At 45.8% G+C, this 20,606-nt stretch overlaps 1 long non-coding RNA gene across 1 annotated transcript in view; it reads left to right on the forward strand.

The window, feature by feature from the left end:
- LOC149984126 (uncharacterized) overlaps positions 1–15,774 on the forward strand; it is a 182,327-nt gene extending 166,553 nt beyond the window's left edge. Inside the window, exon 3 of the long non-coding RNA XR_016495412.1 lies at positions 15,751–15,774. This is a non-coding gene — a long non-coding RNA (uncharacterized LOC149984126). The remainder of the gene's footprint in view (positions 1–15,750) is intronic.
- Positions 15,775–20,606: the final 4,832 nt, after the last annotated feature.

Raw genomic sequence — 20,606 nt, forward strand, 5'->3', positions numbered from 1 at the left:
GAAGGCACAAGAAGTTCCTTCGCGGGCTTATGAAAGTGTTCCAGACCTTGACCGAACACTTGCTGGAGCAATTCCGTGGCTTGTCTGTCAGGCAGGCTACCACGACGGTAACCTCCCAGCCCCTCAGTAACTCGGCTATTAGCAGCGCCGCCTTCCTGGTCACCCCAGTGTCCTGAGAACCCCGCTTACCACCTCTGGAGCACTACAGTGGAGTTTCTGGGACCTGCCGGGCCTTTCTCCTCCAGTGATCGCTCATTTTCGAGCTGCAGCCTGCTTCGTTCCCCTCAGACTGTACATCATTACTCTGATGTCCGGGAGGGCACTTGCCTGGGCCACGGCAGTGTGGTAGCAACAATCCGCGGTCTGCCTCAGTCTGGAGGTGTTCAGGGAGGAAGTTCAGAAGATATTTGATTCTCTGTTGTCTCTAGTGGGCCATACCCAGACATTTTCCTCTCCCCTTACTCGCATTCCTTTTCATGCCATGTTGCTGTGGGGGAAACAGTCAAAATCTCTCCGGGTACTCATCGACTCTGGGGCTGATGAGAGCTTTATGGATGCTACCCTGGCTTCCGAGCTGGATATTCCCACTCATTCCCACCTCTCCATTCCTATGGACGTTAGAGCACTGGACGTGCGTTCTATTTGCCGGGTCACCCACAATACCACCCCCATAAACCTACGTGTGTCAGGGAACCACAGTGAGACGATCCAGTTCCTGCTCATTAAGTCTCCTCAGGTTCCCGTGGTGTTGGGGTTCTCCTGGCTCCAGGGACACAATCCCCTCATTGACTGGTTTGCCGATGCTATCATGGGCTGGAGCCCATTCTGCCACACCCACTGCCTGAAGTCAATGCAGCCTGTTCCGGGACGTCTTCCTGGGGCCTCGGAGGCTACCCCGGGCCACTCCGCCATTCCCGCGGAGTACTAGGACCTCCGGGAGATGTTCAGTTAGGCCCTGGCCACTTCGCTGCCACCACACTGACCCTATGACTGAGGGATTGATCTCCTTCCAGGCACCCCTCCACCCCGGGGATGACTGTACTCTCTGTCGGGTCCAGAGGCAAAGGCTATGGAGACGTACATTGTCAACTCATTGCGTCCGTGCATCCACTATAGAGGTCTCAACGACATCACAGTGAATAACCGCTACCTCTCATCTCATCGGCCTTCGAGCCACTCCAGGGGACCACCGTGTTCTCCAAGCTGGGCCTATGGAACACCTACCACCTGGTGCGGATGCGGGAGGGGGACAAGTGGAAGACTGCCTTCAACACAGCCAGCGGCCACTACAAGTACCTGGTCACGCCCTTTGGTTTTACCAACGCCCCTGCTGTGTTCCAGGCTCTGGTTATTGGTGTTCTCATGTTGAACAAGTTCGTCTTCATCTACCTCGATGACATCCCTGTCTTCTCCCACTCCAACAAAGAGCACGTGCTCCACGTCCGACAGGTTCTCCAACACCTCCTGGAGAACCAGCTTTTTGTAAAAGCTGAGAAGTGCGACTTCCATTGCTCAACCATCCCCTTTCTGGGTTACATCATCGCATGCTGGGAGCGTACAGATGGATCCTAAGAAGGTGAGAGCGGTGGTGGATTGGCCCCAGACCACGTCCAGAGTCCAGCTGCAGCGGTTCCTGGGCTTCGCCAACTTTTATCACCGCTTTATGCGGGGCTACAGCACCCTGGCTTCCCCACTGTCTGCACTCACCTCTCCCAAAATTCTGTTCACGTGGTCTCCAGCTGCTGATCGAGTGTTACGGGATCTCAAACACCTCTTCACCAAAGCTCCCATCTTGGTTCATCCTGATCCGTCCCACCAGTTCGTGGTGGAGGCCGATGCTTCTGATGTTGGAGTGGGGCCTGCCCTGACTCTGAGACTGCTTGCCGTTTTGTACCTTACCCCACCGTTCTGGATCATACCTCAAACGTGATAAATGTAATATGACATCCATCTAACCTGGAGGAGGAAATGATTGTCCAAAAACAAACAAGTGGCACTGACCCAATGATAAAGGTAATGAATATGCTCAATTATGTTGAAAATGTTGATATCTGATAGACAGAGTTTTCATTGTCTTCTCTTTACAGCAAGAGCCATTTGCTTCAAAACTGTTTTTCCGTGATTGTATTTTTAAATATTGCGATAAGCCTGGCTGGGTCTCTCTGCTTTTCTCTCTGACAGTTGCAACTCAACGTTCATCTATTTGGCAATTGACGCACGCGCTGCTGAAATTGCAGGCCCTTTGGACTGTAGGCAATGCGGTTTAAAACATTCCACACTTTTGTTTTTTAAAGATGCTAACTATCATTCGTGGCAAAATCAAGCTTTCTGGTGTAGTAGCCTATTTTGAATTATTTTATTTCGGTATAGTTAGGAGTAAGCGAATTACTCTATCATTTTGACATTTAATTAAATTTACTTTAGGGAAAGCTTAGCTTTGCCTAGCCTTATGGATGCGCCGCTTATGCCTTTGACTTTGTAATTTTAATGTAGCAGATGTAAAATAAACATCTTGAGAGGGGTCCCTACTTCTGAGAGGGGTCCCTACATCTGAGAGGGGTCCCCACTTTAGGGGAAAAGAAAAGTGTATTGAAAAAATATATAAATGAAACATGCAACAAAGATTTTACTGAGTTACAGTTCACATAATAAAATCAGTCAATTGAAATCAATTCATTTGGCCCTAATCTATGGATTTCACATGACTGGGAATACAGATACGATTCTGTTGATCACAAAAAAAAGTTAGGGGCGTGGATCAGAAAACCAAACAGTGTCTAGTATTACCACCATTTGCCCCATGCAAAGCAACATATCTCCTTCGCATAGAGTTGATCAGGCTGTTGATTGTGGCCTGTGGAATGTTGTACCACTCCTCTTCAATGGCTGTGCGAAGTTGCTGGATATTGGCGGGAACTAGAATACACTGTTGTACACGTCGATCCAGAGCATCCTGAACATGCTCAATGTGTGACATGTCTGATGAGTATGCAGGCCTGTGCATTCCTTTCCCTTTCAAATTACCATCTATTAAATGCCACTGTGTTCATTGTCTGTAGCTTATGCCTGCCCATACCATAACTCCATCGTCACCACGGGGGACTTTGTTCACAACGTTGACATCAGCTAACCGCTCACCCACATGACACCATACATGCTGTCTGCCATCTGCAGGGATTCATCCATGCAGGGATTCATCCATGATTCATCCACAGGGATTCATCCATGAAGAGCACACTTCTTCTGGGTGCCAGTGGCCTATCGAAGGTGAGCATTTGCCCACTGAAATCGGTTACGACGCTGAACTGCAGTCAGGAGGTCAATACCCTGGGGAGGACAACGAGCACGCAGATGAGTTCCCTTAGACGATTTCTGACAGTTTGTGCAGAAATGATTCTGTTCTGCACATCCACAGTTTTATCAGCATTCCGGGTGGCTCGTCTTAGACGATTCCACAGGTGTAAAAACCGGATGTGGAGGTTCTAGGCTGGCATGGTTACACATGGTTTGCGGTTGTGCCAGCTTGTTGGACGTACTACCACTTTCTCTAAAACAACATTGGAGGTAGCTTATGGTAGAGATGCAAATTGCACGCTCCCTCAAAACTTGAGACATCTGTGGCATTGCGTTGAGTGGCCCTTTATTGTACCCAGCACAAGGTGCACCTGTGTAATGATAATGCTGTTTAATCAGCTTCTTGATATGCCACACCTGTCAGGTGGATGGATTATATTGACAAATGAGAAATGCTCACTGACAGGGATGCAAACAAATTTGTGCAAAACATTTGAAAGAAATACACTTTTTGTGTGTATGGAATATTTCTGGGATCTTTTATTTCAGCTCATTAGGAATGGGACCAACACATTACATGTTGCATTTATATTTTTGATGAGATTAGGTTGAAGATACTGTATCCTTTAAGACCGGATATTTACAGTTTCAATACCTCAGCCAAGAGTGCTTTGGTGGGAGGTTTCATTCCCCCTCCTCTCCCCTGTAACTATTCCCCAGGTCATTGCTGTAAATGAGAATGTGTTCTCAGTCAACTTACCTGGTAAAATAAGGGTTAAATACAAATAAAAAAAAAATATCCTCAGGCTACCGTAAAATGGTCTTTGTTGCTATGATTTACTGTTTTGTTGTGTGCTGTGTGTGTTGCAATATACCCTGAAGAGAAATAGGCTATATTACATTATAATAAACTGTGAAACTGCTGTTTCCTCAATAATCAATAAGAACACAACTGACAGTAGTAGCCTATTAATTTACTTTATTCAGTTCTAAAAGTTATTACCACAACTATCATCCCCATAATAAACTACATATATAAAAGTCGAATTACGCACAGAACGATTCCCAGTGAGGATGGAATATGCCACCATGCCCATCATAAATAAAGGAATGCATTGTGTTGGCAATCTGTAATGTATGATATTATCCAATAAGCATTCGATGTGGCCATTTGCCTATATACGGTGATTCAATTTTGAAAATCAGTTATGTATCTTTGCGCACAAAACATTTAAAACCATCTGGAAGCGCCTGCAACCGATGAATTCCCCAGTCGAACTACAATGTTGCCTGGACAGCGGGAACCGTTTAACCGAATCTGAACGTGGGAGTGAGCGTGTGTGTCCACCGCAACGTACAGGTGTGTGTTCGTGCATTCGGGAACACCACCAGGCCTGCTCGTTCCAATGTGCGCAGTCTGGGCATGTGAGCGGTGGTCAGCCCGGCCAACTGGCCGTGGCCAGCGTCACTGTGCGTTGTCATGGAAAGTTGGAACGTGCGTTTAGTGGCTTCCCCTTTTCACCAGTTTGTAAGAGGGAGATAAAACGATTCTCAGTTTTCCCTCGAAGCTAGCTTGCAGCAGGTGCCAACAGATCACCTGACAGGCGGACAGATGGACTGACCGGCCTTTTAAAATATCTCAGCACCGAACGTGCGCGACACCACAGCTGTTGAATGAGGAGAGGAAAAAAGGGAAACAATTTCCCGCTGTGATGGTGATATTTCTCTCCATAGGTTACAGCTCTCCCTTTTCCAATTACAATTCTCAATGTAAGGATATGGATCAAAACATTGTGACAACTTTCTCATGATCATCTGACCTTTTCTGAGTCGAGGCATCAGGCATTTATCTCTACCCCCTTTCATTAAAATCAATATATTGACATGGTTAGATGTATGCCCAATTTCACATGAATGCAGTTATGCCCTCTGCTCGTGATGTGTGGTACTACAGGCTTGAACTACAAGCATGTATGCAGAACATACAGTATAAACGGATTATTAACTAGATTCAGCCACGGGCCATTTTTTTCTTGAGCAGATGGTCAGGGCGCCAGAACATAATTACAAATCATATGTAGACTGCAAATTGACAGCAAGAAGCCCAACGAGATACAATATTTGACTAAAACATAATAATTTCAAACTTCCAGTTTTACACGATCACATACTGTATATCTCTCTATTATGTGTGGGAGTACTTTGGAACAGATTCCCAACATTAAAATCACTTGGAGCTGATTTGCTGGTGTTTATTTTTTTGCTCAGAAAACAAAGGGGGGGGGGGGGGCAAATAAAATCACCCACCAGTTGGGGAAGCCTGCAGCACAGTAAGCCACTGTTGCCTCCGCTGCTCTGACAGACTGACTGACACAGAGGAGGTCTATGGTAAAGATAAGAATGTAGTGACATAACTCAGCCATCTGCCGATATGTTGGACCCACCTATACGGAGGATGGCAGGGGACAAATAGAGAGGGGTAAAGAAGAATGATGGGAAAAAAAGGGAAACAAATATATATGAGAGTGAGATGCAAAGAGTTAAGAGAAGAATATAGTTGAGTGGGAGAGAGTTGGAAAGGGATTTGGCAATCATGTAACTTGAGCAGGGCTGAGGAGAGTTCTTTAGCTCGGAACTCATCCATAGTTTAATTGAAGAATAACACACAGGTTCATCAGCTGTGTCACTAAGCTCCTGTTTCTGCTGACTCAGAGCGTGTGTGTGTAAGGGTATGTATGTGCAAGAATGTAGATGACGAGTGTGTATCCTATTTTATGTTGACATTTTGAGAATTTGTGTGTCACACACACGCACACACACACATGGTCGACTTAATGAGATCTCAACTCCCACAGTTAGCATAGAAAACAACTTCGCCCAGAAACACACATACACACACACACACACACACACACACACACACACACACACACACACTCTAATTCAGTGTACAGTGCATTCGGAAAGTATTCTGACCCCTTGACTTTTTCCACATTTTGTTACGTTAAAGCCTTATTCTAAAACAGATTAAATCGTTTTTACCCCTCATCATACCATACAGAATGTGGCATAATGACAAAGAGAAAACAGTTATTTTTTTGTCCAAATGTATGTATGTATATATATATATATATATATATATATATATATATATATATATGTAAATAACATAAATATCTCATTTACATAAGTATTCAGTCCCTTTTACTCAGTACTTTATTGAAGCACATTTGCTAGCGATTACAGCCTCAAGTTTTCTTGGGTATGACGCTATAAGCTCTATCAGGTCAGGTTGCTGCACAGCTGTTTTCAAGTTTCTCTAGAGATGTTCTATCGGGTTCAAGTCCGGGTTCTGGCTGGGCCACTTTGGGCCACAATGATATTCAGAGACCTGTCCCGAAGCCACTACTGCGTTGTCTTGGCTGTGTGCTTAGGGTCATTGTTCTGTTGGAAGGTGAACCTTCGCCCCAGTCTGAGGTCCTGGGCGCTCCGGAGCAGGTTTACATCAAGGAACTTTCTGTAACTTGCGCCGTTCATCTTTCCCTCAAGCCTGACTTGTCTCCCAGTCACTGCCGCTGAAAAACATCCCCACAGCGTGATGCTGCAATCACCATGCTTGACCGTAAGGATGGTGCAGGGTTTCCTCCAGACGTGACGCTTGGCATTCAGGTCAAATAGTTCAATCTTGCTTTCATCAGACCAGAAAATGTTGTTTCTCATGGTCTGAGGGTCCTTTAGGTGCCCTTTGGCAAACTCCAAGCGGACTGTCATGTCCCTTTTACAGAGGAGTGGCTTCCGCCTGTCATGTCCTGACCTTAGTTCCTTTTTTATGTCTCTGGGGTGGGCATTCTATGTTTTTGTTCTAGGTTTTGTATTTCTGTGTTTGGCCTGGTATGTCTCCCAATCAGAGGCAGCTGTCGATCGTTGTCTCTGATTGAGAACCATACTTAGGTAGCCTGTTTTCCCACTATGATTTGTGGGTAGTTATTTTCTGTTTAGTGTGTGTTGCACCTGACGGAGCTGTTTCGGTTGTTCTCTTTTGTTACTTTGTATTTAGTGTTCAGTTCAGTTTATTAAAATGATGAACACTTACCACACTGCACCTTGGTCCTCACTTTCTTCTCCTGACAACAGCCTTTACACCATCTGGCCACTCTACCATAAAGGCCTGAATGGTGGAGTGCTGCAGAGGTGGTTGTCCTTCTGGAAGGTTCTTCCATCTCCACAGAGGAACTCTGGAGCTCTGTCAGAGTGACCATTGGGTTCTTGGTCACCTCCCTGACCAAGGTCCTTCTCCCCCGATTGCTCAGTTTGGCCAGGCGGCCAGCCCTAGGAAGAGTCTTGGTGGTCACAAACTTCTTCCATTTAAGAATGAGGGAGTCCTCTGTGTTATTGGGGACCTGCAATGCTGCATACAATTTTTGGTACCCTTCCCCAGATCTGTGCCTCGATACAATCCTGTCTCGGATCATATTTAGGTAGGCTTTTTCCCCACCTGCATTTGTGGGATATTATTGTGTTTGTGCACCACGTAGTCACGTTTTGTTTATTGATTTTGCCTTAAGTTTCACTTTTTAAATAAATATGTTCCCGTTCTTACGACAACCGTGACAATTATGGGATATTGTGTGTAGATTGATGATGACATTTTTTCAAATCCATTTCAGATTAAGGAAACCTCCCACAATAGGTACCTGTTCTTCTCTGTCGTAACCTGTTGATTCCATTTGTCCAATGGCCTCAGGATCCCGTCACGGTATCTCTGTGCATTCAAATTGCCATTGATAAAATGCAATTGTGTTTGTTCTCCGTAGTTTATGCCTGCCCATACCATAACCCCACCACCACCATGGGGCACTCTATTCATAACACTGACATCAGCAAAAAGCTTGCCCACACACGATGTCTGCCATCTGCCCGGTACAGTTGAAACCAAGATTCACCCGTTAAGAGCACACTTATCTAGCGTGCCAGTGGCCATTGAAGGTGAGCATTTGCCCTCTGAAGTCGGTTACAAAACCGAACTGCAGTCAGGTCAAGACCCTGGTGAGGATGATGAACACACAGATGAGTTTCCCTGAGACGGTTTCTGACCGTTTGTGCAGAAATTCTTTGGTTGTGCAAACGCAGTTTCACCAGCTCTCTGGGTAGATGGTCTCAGATGATCCCGCAGGTGAAGAAGCAGGATGTGGAGATCCTGGGCGGTTACATGTAGTCTGCTGTTGTGAGGCCGGTTGGACGTACTGCCATATTTTTTCAAACGTCGTTGGAGGAGGCTTATGGTAGAGAAATGGACTTTAAGTTCTCTAGCAACAGCTCTGGTGGACATTCCTGCAGTCCGCATGTCAATTGTACGCTCCCTTAAAATGTGAGAAATCTGTGGCATTGTTGTAACGGCTCTCCTCTTCGTCTGATGATGAGGAATAGGAATCATCGGACCAACATGCAGCGTGGTAAGTGTTCATAGTAAATTTAATGAAATAAACTGAACACTGAATGACAAAAAACAACAAAGAAAGTGAACGACCCGAAACAGTCCTGCAAGGTGAAAAAACACAAAACAGGAAACAACTACCCACCAACACAGGTGGGAACAGGCTACCTAAGTATGGTTCTCAATCAGAGACAACGATTAACAGCTGCCTCTGATTGGGAACCATACCAGGCCAAACACATAGAAATACAACACACAGAACAAAACATAGAATGGAAAACATAGAATGCCCACCCCAACTCACGCCCTGACCAAACCAAAATAAAGACATAAAAAAGGAACTAAGGTCAGGACGTGACACATTTTAGATTGGCCCTTTATTGTCCCCAGCACAAGGTGCACCTGTGTACGGATAATGCTATTTAATCAGCTTCTTGATATGCCAAACCTGGATGGATTATCTTGGCAAAGGAGAAATGCTCACCAACATGGAAGTAAACAAATGTATGCGCAAAATTGAGAGAAATAAGCTTTTTGTGTATAAAACATTTCTGGGATCTTTTATTTCAGCTCATGAAACATGGGATCATATATTTTTGTTCAGTGTACTTCAGTGTAATGTAATAATAGTAGACGGCACTACTGTAAATGAACACCTTCACCTAAATGTAGGCCTACCTCAGTGACTAAACTGTAAAACTCCTTCCTGTTTGCCCTCCCTTTTAAAAGTCTCTCGGTCTCAAATCTCGATGAAGATGATGGCAATGGATGAGATTCGACCTTGATCGGTCCGGTTTTGACTGTATGTCTTTATCCGTTTCAGCACAGAAAATAACTTTGAGGTCTCCCGAGTGGCGCAGTGGTCTAAGCCACTGCATTGCAGTGCTAGCTGTGCCACTAGAGTTCGAGGTCAGGCTCTGTCGCAGCTGATCATGACCGGGAGACCCATGGGGCTGCGCAAAATTGGCCCAGCGTCGTCCGGGTTAGGGGAGGGTTTGGCCAGCAGGGATATCCTTGTCCCATCGTGCATTAGCGACTCCTGTGGCGGGCCTGGCGCAGTGCACGCTGACACGGTTGCCAGGTGAACAGTGTTTCCTCCGACACATTGGTGCGGCTGGCTTCCAGGTTAAGTGGGTATTGTGTCAAGAGTCAGTGTGGCTTGGTTGGGTTGTGTTTCAGAGGCCGCACGGCTCTGGACCTTCTCCTCTCCCGAGTCTGTACGGGAGTTGCAGCGATGAAACAAGACTGTAACTACCAATTGGACACCACGAAATTGGGGAGAAAAAGGGCTAAAAAAAACACAAATGTACAAATATAAGAAAATGACTTCTCAATGGATTCTGTTGTGGCTGGTATAGTGAGGACCAGCTGCAGTAACTTTGTCGACTTGGGGACAGTCTGCGTCAGGTCATACTGGAACAAAAAGCTGAGGAGCTATCCAGGTGATTTGTCTTGTACCATTTGTGAACTGTAGAATCTGACAAGATTAGCCTTAAGTCTAACAAAATTGAAGTACTTGGCATTACATTGACAAGCTGTCGTTTGCTGGTGTCAAATGTTTGTGACATAGTTTTGAATTTTTTGCATTCAACTAAGCCAAAGAAAATAAGTTCACCAAAGTTGTCAAACTTGGCTTTCAACTGAACATTGATATTGTCCAGTATGTTGTCGCAGATTCAGTCTCTCTACTTTGGTAGGCTTTTTATTACGAGTTTTGCTTTCTGCCAGGCCCAGTTCATTGCATTTCTGCTCGAATCGCTCATAGAATCAGTCTTGCCGTTCCAGTGCTTTCATTGTGTCTCTGATACGAGTACGGCAAAAACCTATATCCAAAAGACAATATGTGTGGGCGTAGGCAGATGTTGCAATTGGAGGATACATTTTATGCATATTCTAAAATAATATTTAATAGACCATATCTCTCGATACAAAAATATAGCACTACACCACTGCTTGCATACTTTTTTTCCTTCTTTTTTTCCCCATGTGGTTTCTTCCTTCACAGACTCCATAAAATTGTGACCTCTTCCTAAATAAATGGTCACATGATACATTTTGTGTATGATTTCCTAGAAACAAGGGGTGGCTCAACTAACCCTTTGGCTCAACTTACTCCACTCTCATCTGCTGTGCCCCAAGCATATTTCCTCTAATACTGTAAACAAAGAATTGTGTAAGAATGCAACTTTATCACAAAGAGCGTTCTTTTACAGAGAGCAGGAATGTCTCATAGCTGTTTCACCTAAATCCGAATTAAAACATGTCTCTCCTTCTTTCTCGCTCTCTTCTCCTTTTTTCGATTATGGCTGAGAAGTGAACAATCACTCCTTGGCAGTGGTTGTGTGTGTGAGGGTAAGCCCTTGGTATGTCTGTGGAATGGACTGATGGAGAATGAAACGTGTTTGTGAGTGCAATATCTACAGTACCACTCCCTCCAGTAATCTTATATATATTAAACTGAATGAACCTTCAGCTACAGCCCTGATAACATTTACAGACCAACACCACGTGAGAGACAAGGTGTGTGTGTGCGTGTGTGTGTATACTGTACCAATGTGTACAGTAAGTGCACCTACAAGCATGAATGACTGAGTTTTTTTTTGTATATGTGTCGGTGACTGTGTCACACAATACTATGAGTATTGTAGACTGAATGGCGGGGGGGGGGGGGGGGGGTGTATTTCAGGTCAGGATGTCGAGAGAGAGAGAGAGAGAGAGAGAGAGAGAGAGAGAGAGAGAGAGAGAGAGAGAGAGAGAGAGAGAGAGAGAGAGAGAGAGAGAGAGAGAGAGAGAGAGAGAGAGAGAGAGAGAGAGAGAGAGAGAGAGAGAGAGAGAGAGAGAGAGAGAGAGAGAGAGAGAGAGAGAGAGAGAGAGAGAGAGAGAGAGAGAGAGAGAGAGAGAGAGAGAGAGAGAGAGAGAGAGAGAGAGAGAGAGAGAGAGACGCTTTCAAGGCTGAATCAATTAACAAAACAACAAAAATCACAAAAACGTACTTTCACAAAAAATTGCTTCCTCTCCACCCTTAAACTGACCACTATAGAAACAAATGATCTCAAACCCCAGAACATCTCGAATTCCAAACCTCCGTCTATCTTTACTGTTTATTCTCCTTAACTGTTCTCTATCATATTCTATAGCATGTCTCTTCGTCTGTACTGTGTGTAGTGAACATTCAGAGGGAAATTCCAATTCCTGTCCCGTAACAGCCAGCTACAAAAGTTTCTGTTCAATCTCTGCTCCCTAAACAGGACTGACAGAGTCTTGGACACCAAGCACAGCAGATGAATTCAGTCATTAGATAGCCATTCTATGAATCATCGGCCAAACCACTCTTAGCGTTTTGACCTTTCTCCTGGGACAGCTGTGGAGAGCGTGCCATGGAGAGGAAGCGCACGTCTACATGACCGCCGACAAACTTTAGGGGATCCCCCCTGCCTCATCCATCCTTTGGAATAACTGAGAAGAGGACCAAGAGATCAAATGCCAAATGGGAAATACAGTATCTCTCGAGCTTGTTCCATCCTTCTCACTCACCCTCACTTTCTCTCTCCTTCCCTCCCTCTCTCCCTCTCGCTCGCTCACTCTCTCTCTCCCACTAACCCCCTCTCTACCTCTGTTTCCATCCATATTCTTAGCATATTTCCAGTAAGTGAGTGAGTTCATGGGCCTTGTTATTTTTACAGTTTAGTTTAGAGGGTTCAGTGGCTTAGAAAGGAAGACAAACAAAGTGAAAGTGAAAGGAAAGGGAAGAGAATATACTCAAACCTGACAAAGTGTCAGCCATACTTCACCGTAAAGAAGTAGACTACATAGCATTGAACATGCATACCCATAAAACAGATGTAACAGGTGTTGGTGTCTCACACAAGAGGTGAGAGTTCAATCAGTGACCGCTTCTAACTGCCTTAGATAGCAAAAGCCCCCAGGCACATGGAAATATGATATATACAGTGCCTTCAGAAAGTATTCAGACCCCTTGACTTTTTCCACATTTTGTTATGGTACAGTCTTGTTCTAAAATGGATTAAATAAATACAAATCCTCAGCAATCTACACACAATACCCCATGACAAAGAGAAAACAGGTTTTTAGAAATGTTTGCACACACACCTGTCTATATAAGGTTGACACAGTTGACAGTGCATGTCAGAGCAAAAATCGAGCCACAAGGTTAAAGGGAATTACCTGTAGAGCTCTGAGACAGGATTGTGTCGAGGCACAGATCTGGGGAAGGATACCAAAAAATGTCTGCAGTGTCCCTAAGAACACTGTCACGACTTCCGCTAAAGTTGGTCACTCTCCTTGTTTAACCCTCTGTTCCCCCATGTTTTTTTTGTGAGTGATTGTTTGTTTGTAATACGGCCTGTCATGACCCCACTATTTTGTGGCAACAGAGGGCTCTCAAGGGGTGGTCACGAAAGTGCTCAGGGAGAGGTGTGTAGGGGTTTCCATCGGTGCGACTACGGTGTCCAGACCAGGTCTCCACTGTGCGCATCCCCTCAGAATATGCCAATTTGGCTCTCGCCTTCTGTAAGAAGAGGGCAACTCAAATACCACTCCATCGACGGGGGGATTGTGCGATAAATCTCCTGGTAGATGCAGCACTTCCCAGGAGTCACGTGTATCCTCTGTCACAGGAGGAGACGGTGGCTATGGAAACATATGTCTCCGAATCCCTGGGGCAGGGATACAGTCGGCCCTCCACTTCACCTGCCTCCTTGAGATTATTTTTTGTGAAGAAGAAGGATGGAGGTCTGCGCCCGTGTATTGACTATCGAGGTATCAACCAGATCACTGTGAGGTACAGCTACCCGCTGCCTCTCATCGCCAGTGCGATCGAGTCAATGCACAAGGCAACCTGGTGCATACAACCTGGTGCATATCCGGGAGGGGGACGAGTGGAAGATGGCATTTAGTACCACCTCGGGGCACTATGAGTACCTCGTCATGCCGTATGGGTTGATGAATGCTCCATCAGTCTTCCAGGCCTTTGTTGACGAGATTTTCCGGGACCAGCACAGGCAGGGTGTAGTGGTATATATCGACGACATTCTGATATACTCCGTTACACGTGCCGAGCATGTGTCCCTGGTGTGCAGGGCGCTTGGTCGACTGTTGGAGCATGACCTGTACGTCAAGGCTGAGAAATGTCAGTTCTTCCAACAGTTCGTCTCCTTCCTAGGGTACCGTATTTCCACGTCAGGGGTGGAGATGGAGAGTGACCACATTTCAGCCCTACGTAATTGGCCAACTCCCACCACGGTAAAAGATGTGCAGCGGTTCCTAGGGTTTGCCAACTACTACCGGAGGTTTATCCGGGGCTTTGGTCATGTAGCGGCTCCCATTACCTCACTGCTGAAGGGGGGACCGGAGCGACTGCAGTGGTCGGCTGAGGCGGACAGGGCTTTTGGTCACCTGAGGGCTCTGTTTACCTCGGCTCCCGTGCTGGCTCATCCGGATCCCTATTTGGCGTTCATAGTGGAGGTGGACGCGTCCGAGGCTGGGATAGGAGCCGTGCTCTCTCAGCGCTCAGGGTACGCCACCGAAGCTCCGCCCCTTTGCCTTGTTTTCGAAGAAGCTCAGCCCGGGGGAACAATGATGTGGGGGACCGGGAGCTGTTGGCTGTCATCAAGGCTCTGAAGGCGTGGAGACATTGGCTTGAGGGGGCGAGACACCCTTTTCTCATCTGGACTGACCACCGCAATCTGGAATACATCTGGGCGGCGAGGAGACTGAACCCTCGCCAGGCAAGGTGGGCCATGTTTTTTACCCGTTGTGTGTTCACCCTGTCCTACCGACCAGGTTCCCAGAAAGCTAAGGCAGACGCACTGTCCCAGATATGTGACACAGAGGAGCGGTCCATGGATCACACTCCCATAGTCCCGGCCTCGTGCCTGGTGGCACCAGTGTTGTGGGAGCTGGACGCGGACATCGAGCGGGAGTTATGTACAGAGCCCACTCCTCTCCAGTGTCCAGCTGGGCGTCTGTACGTTCCGTCTGCTGTCCGCAACCGGTTGATCTATTGAGCCCACACATCACCCTCCTCTGGTCATCCTGGCATCGGTCGGACGGTGCGCTGTCTTAGTGGGAAGTACTGGTGGTCCACCTTGGCCAAGGACGTGAGGGTTTATGTTTCCTCCTGCTTGGTGTGCGCCTAGTGCAAGATTCCCAGGCACCTGCACAGAGGGATTTTTCAACCCTTACCCGTTCCACAACAGCCGTGGTCGCACCTGTTGGTGGACTTCCTGACGGATCTTCCTCCCTCACTGGGCAACACCACAATCCTGGACGTTGTGGATCGGTTTTCTAAGTCCTGCCGTCTCCTCCCTTTGCCCGGTCACCCTACGGTCCTACAGACTGTGGAGGCCCTGTTCACTCACGTCTTCCGGCACTACGGGGTGCCTGAGGACATAGTCTCTGATTGGGGTCCCCAGTTCACGTCCAGGGTCTGGAGGGCATTTATAGAACGTCTGGGGGTCTCGGTCAGCCTCACCTCAGGTTTTCACCCCGAGAGTAACGGGCATGTGGAGAGAGTAAACCAGGATGTGGTTAGGTTTCTGTGGTCATATTGCTAGGACCGGCCGGGGGAATGGGCTGCGTTCATCCCCTGGGCAGAGATGGCCCAAAACTCACTCCGCCACTCCTCCACTAACCTCTCCCACTTCCAGTGCATACTGGGGTATCAGCCGGTTCTGGCACCTTGGAATCAGAGCCAGATCGAGACTCCTGCAGTGGACGAATGGTTTAAGCGCTCGGAGGAGACCTGGGACGTCGCCCATGTGCACCTGCAATTGGCCGTGAGGCGGCAGAAGGCGAGCGCTGACCGCCACCGCAGTGAGGCCCCGGTGTTCGCAGGTCTGCCTCTCAATCTGAAACCTGCCCCTCCACCTGCCCTGCCGGAAGCTGGACCCACGGTTTGTGGGGCCATTCAAAGTCCTGAGGAGACTGAACGAGGTATGCTACAGGTTACAGCTTCCCCCAGATTACCGTATTTATCCCTCGTTCCATGTGTCTCTCCTCAGGCCGGTGGTGGCTGGTCCACTCCAGGGGTCTGAGGTGCGGGAGGTTCCTCCGCCCCCTCTGGACATCGAGGGGGCCCCGGCGTATGCTGTTCAAGCCATCCTGGACTCGAGGCGTCGGGCGAGGGGCCTTCAGTACCTCATGGATTGGAAGGGGTACGGTCAGGAGGAGAGATGCTGGGTTCCGATGGAGGATGTCTTGGACCCTTCGTTGCTGCGGGAGTTCCACCGTCTCCATCCGTAACGCCCTGCGCCTCGTCCTCCGGATCATCGCCGAGGTCGGTGTCTGTGCGCTGCTGGAGCCGCGCGTCAAGGGGGGGTACTGTCACGACTTCCGCCGAAGTCGGTCCCTCTCCTTTTTCGGGCGGCGATGGCTAGAAGGCCGGTGACGTCGACCGCCGATCGCCGCCCGATCCACTTTTCATTTTCCATTTGTTTTGTCCTTGTCTTACACACCCGGTTTCAATCCCCCAATTACTTGTTCATTATTTCACCCTCTGTTCCCCCATGTTTTTTTTGTGAGTGATTGTTTGTTTGTAATACGGTCCGTTATTGTGGGCTCGATTTATTGTGTTGTATTTTGTGAATTTTTAAGTAAATTATGTTTATTATTCATATCTGCTGTCTTGTGCCTGACTCCTCTGCACCAGCTACACACAGGCACTATTACAAACACAGTGGCCTCCATCATTCTTGAATGGAAGAAGTTTGGGACCATCAAGACTCTTCCTAGTGCTGGCCGCCTAGCCAAACTGAGCGATTGGGGAGAAGGGCCTTGAACTCTGACAGAGGTCTAGAGTTCCTCTGTGGAGAACAACCATCTCTGCAGCACTCCACCAGTCAGGCCTTTTTGGTGTGGCCAGACGGAAGACACTCCTCTGTAAAAGGCACATGACAGCCCGCTTGGAGTTTGCCAAAAGGCACCTAAAGACACCCAGACCACGAGAAACAAGATTCTCTGGTCTGATGAAACCAAGATTTAACTCTTTGGCCTGAATGCCAAGCATCTGGAGGAAACCTGGCGCAATCCCTATGGTGAAGCACGGTGGTGGCAGTATCATGTTGTGGGGATGTTTTTCAGCAGCAGGGACTGGGAGACTAGTCAGGATCGAGGCAAAGATGAATGGAGCAATGTACAGAGAGATCCTTGATGGAAACCTGCTCCAGAGCGCTCAGGACCTCAGACTTGGGCAAATGTTCACCTCCCAACAGGACAACAAGCCTAAGCACATAGCCAAGACAACGTTAGGAGTGGCTTCAGGTCAAGTCTCTGAATGGCCTTGAGTGGCCCAGCCAGAACCCGTCTCTGGAGAGACCTGAAAATAGCTGACAGAGCTTGAGAGGATCTACAGATAAGAATGCGAGAAACTCCCTAAATGCAAGTGTGCCAAGCTTGTAGCATCATACCCAAGAAGTCACGAGGCTGTAGTCTCTGCCAAAGCATAGCTGCTTCAACAAAGTACTGAGTAAAGGGTCTGAACACTTATATAAATGTTATATTTTACATTTTTATTTTTAATACATTTGCACTTTTTAAAATAAAAAACAGTTTTTGCTTTGTCATTATGGGGTATTGTGTGTAGATTGATGATGGAAAAAAAAACAATTTAATAAATTTTATAATAAAACTGTAAAGTAACAAAATGTGGAAAAAGTCAAGGGGTCTGAATACTTTCACTGCACATAAACCCTATGTAAAACAATGTACATTCAGTATACCTTATTGAAAATAAATCCCTTATTGTTCAATTGATTTGTGATTTAATCTAGCCCAGTATTTCCCCTGCCACGACTTTGGGTAGGGTAGACTAGCTTTGCTGACCCAAATTTAATCTTCTCTCTTATGGGAACATCTCTGTGTTGTCTAATACCCATGTGTGATGTTGTTCGGGAACTCTCTGTGGCAAACACACTCTCCATACCGATGCCATTCTTGTACACTTGAAAAGACGCATGCACACAGGCATGCTCGTTTTACTCTCCTTGTTGGCACCAAACAATTGATTAGCCAAATTCTAATGATCCTAAAAATAGTTTCACTCCTCTTTATCCCCGGCTTGACCATGCCAATTTGCCTTACAGAGTGGAGATCAAAAGGTGAAACTCACTGAAATAATACATTTGATGACACAGTGGTAGCAATACATGGTTTCAACATCTTCAGAAGAGATGTTCAGAGTAATATTCCTATACATCTTAGAGAGGATCTCATGTCAAATGCAATTGAAGTAATATTGTTTATGGCTACAGGTTCACCTGCTTCACTTAAAGCCCCTTCTTGTGGGGAGCTGCTATAGACCCCCAAGTGCTAACAGTCTGTATCTGGATAATATATGTGAAATGCTTGATGATGTACAGTATGATATCAACAGAGCGGTATATTTTCTGGGTGACCTAAATATTGACTGGCTTTCATCAAGCTGCCCACTCAAGAAAAAGCTTCAAACTGTAAGTAGTGCCTACAACCTGGCTCAGGTTATTAGTCAACCGACCAGGGTATTTACAAACAGCAAAGGAATGAAATCATCCACATCTACTTATCATGTCTATACTAATGCTGCAGAAATCTGCTTTAAAGCAGTATCTAAATCCATCGGGTGTACTGATTATAATATAGTAAAACTAAAGTTCCAAAGGCTGGGCCTAATATGGTGTATAAGAGGTCAAACAATACGTTTTGTAATGATTTCTATGTTGAACATCTGACGAATATTTGCGAGCCTGTGGTCTGTAATTGGGATCAACAAGATGCTGCACTTGACACATTTATGAAATGGATTATTCCTGTTACTAATAAGCATGCAGCCATGAAGAAAATTACTGTACAACTGTTCCATCCCTGTGGATTGATGAGGAATTCAAAAACTGTATGGTTGAGAGGGATGAGGCAAAAGGAATGGCAAATAAGTGTGAACAAAAATAAGAAGAAACTGTATTTTGAAACAAATATAAATGATAGTAAAACGCTTGGGAGCACCTTAAATCATTTTTTGGCCAAAAAGGCGAATTCGGCTCCATCATTAATTGAATCAGATGGCTCATTCATCACAAAACCCCCTGATATTGCCAACTACTTTAATTACTTTTTATTGTCAAGATTAGCAAACTTAAGCATTACTTGCCACCAACAAATTCTGAACCTTAACATCCATGCATTACTGACCTAATTATTCTGTAGAGTGTGGAAGAGGTGAAACAATTATTGTTGTCTATCAACAATGACAAGCCACCTGGATCTGACAACTTGGATGGAAAATTACGGAGGATAATAGCGGACTATATTGCTACTCCTATTTGCCTCTCTTCAGGAAAGTGTGCCCTCAAGCCTGGAGGGAAGTAAAAGTAATTCCGCTCCTCAAGAATAGCAAAGCAACCTTTTACTGGCTCAAACAGCTGACAAATCAGCCTGTTACCAACCATTTGTAAACCTTTGGAAAAAATTGTGGCTTACAAATATTATGGGAGCCGTTTTGTTAGACTTCAATGCAGCTTTTGACATTGTCGGTCATGATCTGCTGCTGGAAAAACGTGTGTGTTATGGCTTTACATCCATCCCCTACTATATTGTGGATCGAGAGTTACGTATATAACAGGACACAGTGGGTGTTCTTTAAAGAAGCCTCTCCAACATAATCCAGGTAGAGTCAGACATTCCCCAGGGCAGCTGTTTAGGCCCCATACTTTTTAAAATCTTTACTAATGACCTGCCACTGGCTCTGAGTAAAGCCTGTGTGTCTATGTTTGCTGAAGACTCAACACTATACACGTCAGTTACCACAGCAAGTGAAATCCCAGCAACACTTAACAAAGAGCTGCAGTCAGTTTAAGAATGGGTGGCAAGAAATAATTTTGTCCTAAATATATCAAAAACTAAAAGTGGTGCATTTGGGATATTTGCTAAACACTTAACCCTAAATCTCAATTAAATCTTGTAATGAATAATGTGGAAATTGAGCAAGTTGAGGAGACTAAACTGCTTGGAGTGATACTGGATCATAAACTGTCATGGTCAAAACATATTGATGCAGCAGTAGTACATCACGGGGGACAAGCTTACTGCCATCCAGGACCTCTATACCAGTTGGTGTCAGAGGAAGGCCCTAAAAATGGTCAAAGACTGCAGCCACCCTGGTCATAGACTGTTCTCACTGCTATCGCACGGCAAGTGGTACCGGAGCTCCAAGCCTAGATACAAAAGGCTCTGCCGTGACGTGACTATCATTAATCTGATGACTATCATTATTTTAACTATGTTAAATTGAAAATAAGAATTTGTTCTTAACTGACTTGCCTAGTTAAATAAAGGTAAAATTAATCATTACATGAATCATGTAACAATTAACTCACTAGGAATTTGGGGCACCACGGGAAGTTGTTTATCGAGTTACTGTCTCCTGACTTAAATTCTGAAGATATATAGATATCTCTGACATCAAGAACAGTCAATTATGAATTATTACCTCATCAGTCTCATTCTGAATGTTGCATAATCATAAACAGCAATACACAAATTGGCAAAATGATTTACTTACTAACTAACTAAATAATAACACAGAATACACATACACACATACATGACATAAAAGTCCCTAGTGGACGGACACGATATGATGGCTTGTTACACAGTGGAAAGATAAGAGGGAGAGACAAAGAGAGTTAAAACCTGTTGAGGATATGGCAGACATACGCCCCCTTTGGAGAGATTGGGTACCCCTAGTAAACTGGAAAAAAAATCTGTCAAAAATTGTTAATATATGCAAATAAAAATTATTATTGGATAGAAAACACTCTAAAGATTCTAAAACCGTTGGAATTATGTCTGTAAGTATAGCAGAACTCACAGGGCAGGCATTCTTCCA

This window comes from Oncorhynchus mykiss, chromosome 4 (genome assembly GCF_057628025.1).
Source record: "Oncorhynchus mykiss isolate SJ-2025 chromosome 4, ASM5762802v1, whole genome shotgun sequence".
Lineage (NCBI taxonomy): Eukaryota > Metazoa > Chordata > Actinopteri > Salmoniformes > Salmonidae > Oncorhynchus > Oncorhynchus mykiss.